Source organism: Octopus bimaculoides, chromosome 3 (genome assembly GCF_001194135.2).
Source record: "Octopus bimaculoides isolate UCB-OBI-ISO-001 chromosome 3, ASM119413v2, whole genome shotgun sequence".
NCBI lineage: Eukaryota > Metazoa > Mollusca > Cephalopoda > Octopoda > Octopodidae > Octopus > Octopus bimaculoides.
The window spans coordinates 34432044-34444415 of NC_068983.1; the positions used below are offsets into that span (position 1 = coordinate 34432044).

At 35.4% G+C, this 12372-nt stretch overlaps 1 long non-coding RNA gene across 1 annotated transcript; it reads left to right on the plus strand.

Moving 5' to 3' along the window:
- Positions 1 to 4729: 4729 nt before the first annotated feature.
- LOC106875231 (uncharacterized) lies at positions 4730 to 12112 on the plus strand. Its single transcript, XR_001410094.1, has 3 exons — positions 4730 to 5668; positions 9324 to 9492; positions 12028 to 12112. It is a non-coding gene; the product is annotated as an uncharacterized LOC106875231 (long non-coding RNA).
- Positions 12113 to 12372: the final 260 nt, after the last annotated feature.

Here is a 12372-nt window from a genome sequence, read left to right on the forward strand (position 1 = left end):
ATACATTGATATACGTGTAAGTCTCTCTACCTCCCTTCCTCTGTCTGTCTGTCTGTCTCTCTCTCTTTCTGTATGCACACACACGCACGCACGCACACTCACACATACACACACACACACACATATTGGGCTGGTCAGAAAGTAATTTCGGTTTCTTAATATGAAATATAAGTCATGTGTTTTTCATACAAAGAATGAACTTTAATCAGTTATATATGTTCCATTTTGTTCGATGACCTTTTGCAATCTTTTGGCAACTTTATGATTCTGCACTCATAGAACATCTGGTTCTTATCAGCCAAAAACTGAAGCAAATATAATTTCAGGTTATCATCATTATTGAAAGTTTTATCATTCAAAGAATTTTGCAAACTTCGAAATAAGTGGTAATGTGATGGTGCAAGGTCAGAGCTATATGGTTGATGTTACATCCCTTTTCAACTAAGATCCAATATTTTTTCACGAGTAGCCTTGGTCTAGCATTGTCATAGTGGAACACGATTCATTTACGATTTGCCAATTCTGGCCGTTTTTGTTTGATTGCTTCTTCCAATTTCATTAGTTGTTGACTGTAAACATCTGAATTGATCGTTTGATTCCTTGAATGCAGCTCAAAATACACAACGCTTTTGTAATCCTACCAAATTGCAATTCAGTTTTCGATGTGACTTATGCTGGTTCATTTAACTTGAACCATGATCGTTTTCAATTGATGTTCTTGTAGACAAACCGTTTTTCATCACCAGTTATGATTCGTTTCAAACAAAGTTCGATTTTATAGCGTTTGAGATGCCTATCGCAGATATTGATTCGATGTGTTAAGTGAATCTCTTTCAATTTATGTGGAACCCAAATATCGAGCTTCTTAACGAGTCCAAGATATTTGAAGTGATTTTCAATCGTTGTATTTGATATATTTAACCTCTCTGCAGTCTCTCGCGCAGTTATATGACAGTCGGATTCAATTATGCCATTGATTCAGTGATCATCAACTTCAGTAGGTCGATTACAACGTTGGACATCTTTGAGTGAAAAATCTCCAAAACGGAATTTTAAAACCAATTCTGACAGGTTAAGCAGCCAACACCATAAACTTCGTATATCTCTTTGTGAGCCTCAGCACTTGCCTTTACGGAAATTAAAAGAAAAAAAAAACGCAAAATATGGCGCAAATGTTAGTTTTTGCACACTATGTTAAAATTGACACTGAACTAACTGCTGCAAACAAAATTACGCGCAATTTGCTTCTATAGTAAGCTAAAAATAACGGCTATCAAATATCGAAAGGAAAAATCATAACATTGACAAACGTCATTCCAAAAAATCGTAACTCTCTTTGCGTGAAACGAAATTACTATCTTGCCAACTCATTGTATTATATTGGCACGAAGTTTGCTTTTCAACTACATGGTCCAGGGTTCAGTTCCGCTGAGTGTCACCTTGGGCGAGTTTCGTCCACTATAGTCTCCGACCGAGTAAAACCTTTTGGATGGATTTGGTCGACGGAAATTGAAAGAAGCTCGACGTGGCAGAGGAAAGCAGAGGAAGGAAATGCAAAACTATGCAGACCAACGAGATTTGCGCAGCTTTTATGCCGTAACCAAGGAAATCTTCGGCCCCACAAGGTCATCTGTGGGCAGCCTGAAGAACGCAGCTGGCTCTGCGATAACCGACACCCAAGGAATCCTCGATCGCTGGCAGTCCCATTTCCAGTGCCTACTTAACGACCACTCACGCACTCCTGACGATCTCCTATAAAACACCCCACAGCTCGCCACCCGCCATTGGATATCCTTGCCGCTCTCATGCCATGAGTTCAACAAGGTACTTGCGCGCATGAAGCCGGAAAAATCTCCAGGGCCAGACAACATCCCATTTGAAGTTTTCACGCACGGTGTCCCTGAGCTGAGAAATCATCCGATGCTCCTTATCCTCAAGATCTGGGAAAGCAAGACAGCCCCACCCCCGAACGACATCCGCAATGCAACTATCATGACCATCTACAAGAAGGGAGATCGAGAGGATTGCAACAACTATCGGAACATCTCACTCCTAAATATTACAAATAAGATCTTCGCCCTATCCTGCTCAATCGCCTCCTCATCGTCGTCCTCGCTGAGTTGGATTTCAAAATCAGTTTTGGCACAAACATCAACCGCAGAGAGTGAATGGAAACTGACGAACCCAGTGCTTGGATTTGAGCTGGAGCCAACCACATATATATGTATATATATATATATATATATATATATATATATATATATATATATATATATATGTGTGTGTGTGTATGTGCGTGTGTGAGTGAGTGTCATTGTGTCTGTGTTCAATCCCCCACCACTTCTTGACAACCGGTGTTTGTGTCTATGTCCCCGCAACTTAACGGTTCGACAAAGAGATCGATTGAATAAGTACCAGACTTTAAATAAATAAGTATTAAGGTTGAGACATTCGAAGAAAAATTTCTACAAGATGGTGCCCCCAGCATGGTTGCTGTCTAATGACTGAAACAAGTAAAAGATAAAAGATAAAAGATAAAAGATATAGGCATTCTCCCAGTTTACTAACAGATCTCCTGTGTCCTCTTGTATCTAATAGCCTTGTTAAAACGCAATGGCTTCGTTGAATTTATATACATTTGTTTACATTTTGTGTGATTAATCGACTTCACTAATAGAAAATGGATGAAACAGTAGCAAGTGCAGCAACACGGTGTTAAAAGCAAAAAAAAACACTTCACTTTTAAATAGAATTTTCCTTTTATTATTTTCCCCTCAGTAAAACTCTCTCCCGGGATCAAGATAAATGAAATCACATAATAATTCTGACTATAAATCGGTTGGCATCTTTGCTGGAAACTAATCAATTTAACAGATTTCCACATTTTTATGAGTACCCACCAAACCAATCAAATCGCAAATGTGTTTTAGAAGAAAAAGGAAAGAAAGGTTATTAAAGTTTACAAATATGAATGAATAATCTTTAATCTCTAAATTGCATATGTACTCGATAAACTTTGTCAAATTGCTTTGAGTTTTCTCATGAAATGGAAGATGTAAAATGGGGACATTCAATAACATACTAGCAGACCAACTAAAAAGTAGAAGAGACGAGGTAGCTTATTAATATTTTAGGACTGAATTCATGCAGCATTAACAAGTTGAATTAAAAACTACAACTGTGTGTTAGAAGTAGCCTTGATATTTTGTAATTCATGGGCATTAATTTACGCTGCAATTGGAGTTCAGTAAGTCTCAAATCAGACTTTTAATTTTTTCCAGTTAACTTTTTCTGATGATAATGATCTCATCCGACTCGGAGGGCTACGAGGAGCAAGTGCAAAAATAATTCCTCCAGACAAAAATCAATATCATATTTTCAAAAAAACAATAAGCAGTCTGTAGCTTATTTTCAGCGGTTGAAATTCGGTTATCCAGAGTAAAATAATTGGTAACAAATTGAATACAAACAAACCAAGGATGGTTGCTTTTGCAGTTCCACTCGATCATCGCTCCCATGGGGCGAGAACAACGGGAGAACAACAAAGTGAATATCATGAAAGATAATCTTTACTCTTTTACGTAAACAGAATCATCTTTACAATATAATTCCATTCACTCATGAAATCAATACAGCATCAATTACAAAATACTTTAGACTTTTCTACCATTATATACTTATTTCGCAGCTCTCTTTGATGTATGACAAAATTGTTTTCGTTCATATCAGTTTCTTCATATTCATTTAGATGAATAACAATGGAGTACATGAGTTAAACACTTCGTGTATTTAGCTTCATCCATGTAAATCATGGGTTCAAGTCTTGATGCGTCTCATTTTGTCTTTCACCCTTTCATCCTTTCAGAGTGGATAAGTATCAAAATAAAGCGTATTACTTGAAAAACTCCCTCAACCATGAACGTTCCCTAAATATTCACGCAGGAGGTGGCAGATATACGCAGACACATAAAATTATTAAAAGGGAGGCAGATACAAAAATAAATAGATAGTTAGGCTCTTTGACAAATAAATAGAAGCAAAAAGAAAGAATGAAAGAAAAAATGGAAGAAAGAATAAATGAAATTGATACAGAAGGAGACTAGAACACTGATAGACTACAGATAGTAGAAAATGAATGTGGATAGGTGGGTAGAGACAACTAGACTGATAGACAATTAGTGAAATGGATAAATCGAGATGGATCGGATGCTCGAGGGACTGATGGGCAAATTAGGATACAACTGTGGGAAATGTGTGTGTGTGTGTGTGTGTGTGAGAGAGAGAGAGAGAGAGAGAGACAGACAGACAGAGAGAGGGGAGAGAGAGAGAGAGAGAGAGAGAGAGAGAGAGAGAGAGAGTAGGATAGAGGGATAGAGAATGATCGATAGATGGGGTAAGTAGACAGTCCTGAAGAAGGGCGAAGTGGTTTAAATCATATTTGTACGAATAAATAGATGGAATACAATGAGAGAATAACAGGATACCGCTGTAAACTGAAGTAAATAGGCGAAATTAAGTTACATTAAACATAACTGAAAAATAATGGTAGACATAAACTTGCTACACACTAAGTTGGTGTTTAATTGTAAGAGGTTTCCGATCTAAGACGATTTCCTTCTTTTTTTCGTTGTATTTTAATTATGACGTCGATATACCGGCATGTCGAGAAACCAGACATTGTTAATGTTTAAAAGAAGTAGTAGATGTGTTTCTATGGTTATAGCTCGTACTAGAGTTCCGGCGTGAGTTTTAGCGTGTTAATAAATTGCACGTCCGTTATCACAAAGTTCAACAATATCTGCGTGCTCTAGGATCTGGATTGATGCAATTCTTCCATACCTCACCCACATATTCCTAGTCTTCCTATCCTAAAATGGCCAGAACCGCGCTGATTTTGGATCCGAGATGTATACTGCTTGAACACTGGTAGCTGTATTTGTGTAACTAATGAAGATGTTGAGGATTCCGAATTCAAGAAAAATATCTACAACTTCATGCCAAGGAATCTGCCACCAATTCCTGTCCTCCTCCTCAGCTGAGCTAGACTACTGTACGCTTTCTGTTGATGGCTGCCCTGTGTGCAGTGTGCCTGCAGCAACGCCGAATTCGGATTTGTTTTTCACTAGAGTGTGTTGGTGCAACCCATGGATCCAGGGAGGCTACTATTTCTAGAGATGTGATTGCCATTTGAAACAGACCTCAGAAATAAAACAATTTTTTATAAAACAATGCGACAAAAAGAAATACTAACTGCCCGACTAAACATATATTATGCTACCTATTAAGCGAATAGCTTCGACACCCTTTCAGAGGGATTTTAAAAGCCAGGCACTACCCCCTGTTCACAGTCTGCATATACTGTTAATTGCTGCAACGCCAGTTCAAGCTGTTTTAATTTCATCTTTCGGCAGACCAGCTACTTAAACGGTCACGTTATAATAGAGCAATTCAAATGATTGTATACAGACGGTAACAATTCAGCTCTCTTATCAGCTACAATACAATGGCTTTCTACAGCTTTATTGTTCACTTATCAGCTACAATAGAATACCTTTCTTCAGCTATGCAGTTCATTTATCGACCAAGATTCAACAGTCTGAATATAATTTGTCTCCTTCTATGCAGTTCACATGCCTGAATCAACAGGAACCAATAGAATAACTTCTTTGTATGTAACTTTTCAATCAGTTAATCTTAAATGTTTGTTTAGTATTTTCTATAATTACAATTACAAAGGGATTATTCGCTCTAAACCGTGTGTCGCCCGAAAAGAAACTGCAATTTCACATATGTGAAATTCTTTGGTTGCAGCATTTTAATTAGCATAAAAGACTTTATGCAAACATTGAAATACATCACTTTCGTGACGTTTGTAATTTCAAACTATGTTAATTTTTCTGATTGAACACCTGGTAATTCTCTATCAATCTGTATTCGCAATCTTTGGTAAGAACACGTGCTGTTTACTATTTGTAGCAACATTATTACAAGTCCTGTGGTGTTTTTCAAGGTTCTTGAATAATTCTGAAAAAATAAAAACGTCATATCAAATTGCCGAAAACGATTATATAATTTTAGAAAGCAGTGGAGAAAAATGGAAACATTTGCTCACGAACATTAAAAGATTTTTTGATGGATCACATGTTAGTTTCGTTCATGACTGATAATACAACCTGAGTTTTAAACATGATAAAATCCTACAATGGGGAATCAAATTCCCCCTCTGCCACACATACGATACATTGCACGTCGACCCGTAGGTATACTCAGCTAGTAATCTAAGTAAGAAATTTAGAACTACAGCATTGTTCCTAACATAAGACGAATACAGCATTATGTAAAATTCTGGTATACTTTGCAGAAAATATATTTTAAATATATGACGATTGCTATGCATGAAATGAAATTAAACTAACGTTTATAGTTGAAGCATAATTTGCATATACGTGTTGCCTGTCCCCGTAAAAACTTGTCTTCGTTCTTCTAATTATTCAAATATATATTTACTATGAGCGAGAATTTTTTCTTTTACCATATAAATTGAAATCCAAGGGTTATTCCTCCAGTTATGGAAATTCATTTGTGTCTACTGTTAAAAAGCAAGTCCTAAAGAGACATGGACATTCTACAATCTCTACAACCCCATGAAAATCAGAGTGTAAACTGAATAACAGTTCTATATCGCATCATATAAAGTTAATACATAAAATCAAACATTGACTACATAAAACTGCACATTTTGAATGTCCGTCCTGTGGCCGGATACTCTACTGCACAAGCTGTAAGATTTATAAGATCATACAAAATCTCTTCTTATTTTCTGGATAACTGTTACCCGTTCAGAATATTTTGATCATTTTCAGAATCTGTTACAGTATATCTCCATAGTCTACACTTTCAAAATTGGAGTCACTAGTGGAAAGTACGTTAATTGTAGATTCTAATTGAAATAAAAATCGCAATTGGTTTCTAATTCAAGACACGTTCACTACGAGAGAGATGTAACTCACAGAGGGCAACTATAGATATTAAACTACGCAAGATAACCCTGATCACCAGCTGTCGAAATTGAAGTGAAGATCAGTCATCCGGGTTTCAAGATCTCAAACTGAACAACGGAACTCCTAATGATAAGAACCCTTCATACTTCAAATATCGTTAAAGCTATTTGGGAAAATTCCGTGTATTTAATTCTTCATGGACCAGCATGAATTTGTAAACGAGATATATGTCTAAATTTGTAACATGCATTATGAATATTATTTTAAACATTTGTCATATCAGAAAGAGATTGGAAAGGAAATACTAAAACTGCCGCTTATACATCAAGGTCGTAGCATAAAAGGTGGCAAAACAAGGTATTTTATTGTGGGTGAATGAGGGGTGCTTTATATATTGAAGTTGAATGAGATAGTATGTTAATGGCGTTTAGTTAATGTAAAGTACTTATTAACTATGAACTATCTACAATGGTTTCACAGCGAACTAGGAAATAAGAAGGATGGAGAAAAAGTGAATTCTGGTGGGAAATGAAAACATATATAGAGAAAAAGAGGGTAAATCCAAAATAGACAAACAATACACTTCAAGATTTAGCAAAATATTACGTCTGTATGTATATGTGAATGTGTGTGTAGATATGTATGTATGTATGTGTTTGTGTGTATGTGTGTGTGAGTGAGTCTATGTGTCTTTCAAAACATGTTCGTTTCCATCTCATAGATGATAACGCTGAAATCCATTAATACTCTTCGGCATATCTCATTGGTCACTTCAGACATTTCCAGAAGTATATATAACTTGACATGTAAACTGCTTACTCTCAGAAGATTTGTGTCCTCTGTTGATTTATTAATTTATGGCCATATATTGAGATGATATACTGCGGTAGATACCATGAGAGAAAATCTCACATTAGCTTTTAGTGCAAAATACACGCTTGTTTATATCGCTAGCGGAGAAGTTCTTTCCCCGCCACCTTCAGCGACGAGACCACTCGATAGCGTGATTTCGAATTTCCTTCGTCTTGTCAATGATGAACGTTCGGTCACTAGAGATAGCAGCAATTCTTACCCATCAATGACATTTAGAATAAGGTTTTAGTGAACTGCGGTGACATATATGTAGGAATTGTCTGATGTTCGCCGCACAGGGCACTTATAGGTAGTAAAACGCTTGATAATAATTAATAAATTAATAAATATATGACAAAATCACTAAATTAACATACTTTTAACGACGACTTTACATAATACATAAGACACCCATCTATATAGGCATACATATACATATATAAAGGTGATATTCTATTGTTTTTGAGTACAAGGTATATTAAACTTTTAAACAATTACATATTTTGCGGTGTATATATGAAACAAAATATAATCATTAGATATATATTTTAGTTTATTTATTCACTCGTCAACCTCGTAGTGTTTTGTAGAATGATTTTGTTTTATATGAAGTCTACTTAACACACGATTATTATTTTATCTTATCGTATTGAACTAATGTCACGTTGCCCTCAATCTAAGGGCAACATATTGTAGATCAGAGTGTCTGAGTGAATGAGAGTATCAGTTCATCTATACTGAAATTTGCGCTAAAATCGGATTAGCGACATAGCTCATGATCAACGTAGAATACATATATATGTCGTACCTTCCTAATTCTGTTTATTCGTCTTCATTTAATTCAGTCGCATTTCTTCTTGTCTTTATCGAATCAATTGTATAGAAACTTTCACTGTTTATGTTTTCTTTATATATTCTTTACCTTCCCTCTGCGTTTTAATTCTCTAAAATGAAACAAATATTTCTAGTTGTATATTCTTTTCTTCATGATATTCTTACCTTTACATTAATTGAATCTATCTGTCTCCTATATATGAGTGGGTGTAATATTTTCAGTAGTGCTCGATCTCACCTGTATTTTAAGACATATAACCTACGTCCTTACTTCTATACGATACACTCATATAACCTCTTCTTATTTGAATAAATCCTTGTTACTTTTTCTGGAAAACAATGATGGCTCACCAAAGATTTAGTTTAAACACAGAGGCCATCTACCGGCATTTATATATAGTATATTATATAATTGTATCTATCAAGCAATGTTATTAGCCATTTTCCCCATTAACGGCAGGGTTTCTCGTGCGTTTGTCTAACAATATTCACATTTCTTGTTTGAATGCCTTTTATTTACAATGCTTAATATTTGATATGGATCACCCATGAAGCAATCTCTTGCAATTTTTCTAAGTATATTGTAGAAAAATGAAATGAGCGTTTTTCCAGTTATATGAACTCTTTCTCTTTCAGTTTCTAATATGATTGCTGCTTACCAAAGAACATAAATTTCATGAAGGAATGAAACATTCTTATTTGCTTTAAATCTCTCTCTGCAAAAATTATGAGACACCAAAGAAACCTTCAATTTTTCATTGAGTTTGAAACACTGAATTGCCATATATTCTGAAGCTTATTACAGGTATCTAAATTTAGTCTCTCGTTTTAAGAAAACTGTTCGTACTGCCAGGAACAATGACACCATGATACAAAAATATAAAATCACTGTCTTCATTAAGCATTATGTCATCTCGTGAACATATTGTTGGAGATTACTCTTGTGTTGCTACCGCCAGTTACCGCCAGACGAGAAAGTGTGAGGAATAAGAGAGGCTTGATTTTATATGCCGACTTACAATTTGCCCCTGGTAACCCTCAAGTACAGGTAACCCCAAAGATTTTTTGAACAGGTAATCCCCCAACATGTAACCCACAAGATTTTTTGTTGCTGTTGTATTCCTTATTTTAAGATCATCATGCAAAACACTGTCTGGCTGTGACCAGCAGCCATGTTTCTTCCCTCACAAATGTAAGCTCATTATGAATGGTGGTTTGCGCTGGAGGCAGGGAATGGCAAGATGCCTGTTCTAAAACGCAGGACGAAATATAACTTAAGACATGCTGCTGCTCCTGCTTCAATTAGAATTAAGAGACCGATAGAAGATGCTGATGTATTCAGTGGAGTGAGTGGGATTTTAATGCAGGAGTGTTAGATTTCATTATTACTGATTCCTGTGAGAGTGATAAAAAACAGGGAACGTGGAGTCTAAAGTAAGTATAATCATTCCCTTCAGGCTGAAGATAGAGCGGAGGTTGTCTTATAAACATAGTGGTTGAGAAATTTCAATCTCAGAGTGAATAATTGGGGGGCATATGTGGACTGTTAATGTGCTAGAAGAAGATCACATGTAATGTGTCTACTAAGACCGAATTGTTCTCAAAGGAAATTTAGCGAAGGAACAAAAACGTATACGGGTAAGACAAGTGAACATTACATAAATATATACAATTATCTGCAAACTAGTTTCGAAATAAACATTTTCTGAATCTCCTTGATTCTTTTAATGATTTTGTTCCCTGGTATTAAATTGATATTAATTAATATCCAACTTTTACCTTACTGTTTTAATTTAATTAACTATAACCACGTTCTCAAAGCTGGTATATTCGATGCGGAAACCACTTTATGCAGAGATATTTCCAGATTGAGCGCGCAAAAACGAAGACTTTTGTATCTTACCATAAATGTAATTAACAGAACCGTGTACGCGTGCTTCATTCGTGGGGAACAACTAGTATACGGTTCTGAGAATTATATTTATTTAGCGGTCTGTACTGATGAGAAATAGATATTTTCGGTAAGAAAATGTTAATTTCGAAACTAGTTTACTGATAACTGTATATATTTATGTAATTTTCACTTGTCTTGCCCGTATACGTTTTCGTTACTTCGCTAAATTTCCTTTGAGAACAGTTCGGTCTTAGTAGACACATTACATGTGATCTTCTTCTAGCACATTAACAGTCCACCTAGTGGTCTCCATTGTATATACATATACAATAATCCTTTGATATCTCAGATATTTTTTAGAAATCTCCTTGATTCTTTTAATGTGCTTGTTCCTTGGTATTAAATTGATATTAATTAATATCCAATTTTTTACCTTACTGTTTCGATTCAATTATATATATATATATATATATATATATATGCGTATACACACATACTCATATGTATATATATTTGGTACATTGTTAATGGCTTCAGCTTCGAGTTCACTTGAAATACGCAGTATCGTGACAAAAATATACACACTATCACAACCTGCCAGTACAATGAGAAAATAAATTTGATTTCACAGGTTACCAGTGAAACCGAGACATACTACAAATGAGTTATCCTACTGCTAGTAGGATAATCACTTTTTCATTTTTGACAAATTACTAGTGCTGACAAACTATACCTAAAGCACTAAACGCAGTCGATTTGTACTTTTCATTTATTTCTCATCAACATTTAGTGTTGTGATATGCAGTGATATATGGAGTGGTGTTCGGTTACATTTCTGTTATTGTCACGCGATCAACACTGGCCAAAAACGGATTTCAGCCATAGTGCAATACTTTCTCCTCAGTTTTATCATGTCTAAGATTTGACACGTAATATAATGTTACATTGAAATAAATGTCTCACATTGTGAAAGATTCATTTTCACCATTCAAGGACACGCAAAATCTATTATATTTAGTTGTCGCTTGTTTTCTAAGAGTGCAGTCTATTATAAATGTCGGAAATACCGTCAACATTCTGTGACGTGGTCGCTGTCAAACACAACAGGCTTCGTATTCTTTTGAACGACAAAGAATAAAATGAATGAACTGTTTTGGTGGTCAACGGCCCTAGAGATGTGATTGCTTCGATTAAGGTTGTAAAAATGCAAATATTTACAACAAATAATAAAGTATTTTCAAACGTTAAAGCTCTCTATGTTGGTTATACATTATCATCTCTTATTATCATAACCATTCTGAGTTATGTATGAAGAGATTATCATAAACGCCTAGAAATAATGAGGTACTTTAAGATAGAACGTAATAAAAGATTGTAGTTGAAATATTCTGAAACCAATCGGTTAGTAGTAAAATAAAATAAAGATATTTTTTTTCATTTTCACAGGATAATCTATCGACGAGTCCTGGACCGAGAGACAAAAATGGTCACAAGGTTTTTCAAACACAAATATAAAATAAGTATAACACACATATCCGTCTTATATATACATACACCCATGAGATTCCTTCTCTTTTGATATTTTACTGGTTGTATTTATTAGTGTGCAGCAATGCTGAGACGCTGGTTTTAAAAACTTAGCCGATAAATTCGCGTGCAGTACTTATTGTGCGCCAGGTGGTTACTTTTACTGTCAATTCATGCCGCAGCGCTATGATACGTGAGCGTAAACAAAAAAACAGAGCGGTTTTCATTCGGTGAGAAACAAACACACGCGCATATCTGTATAAA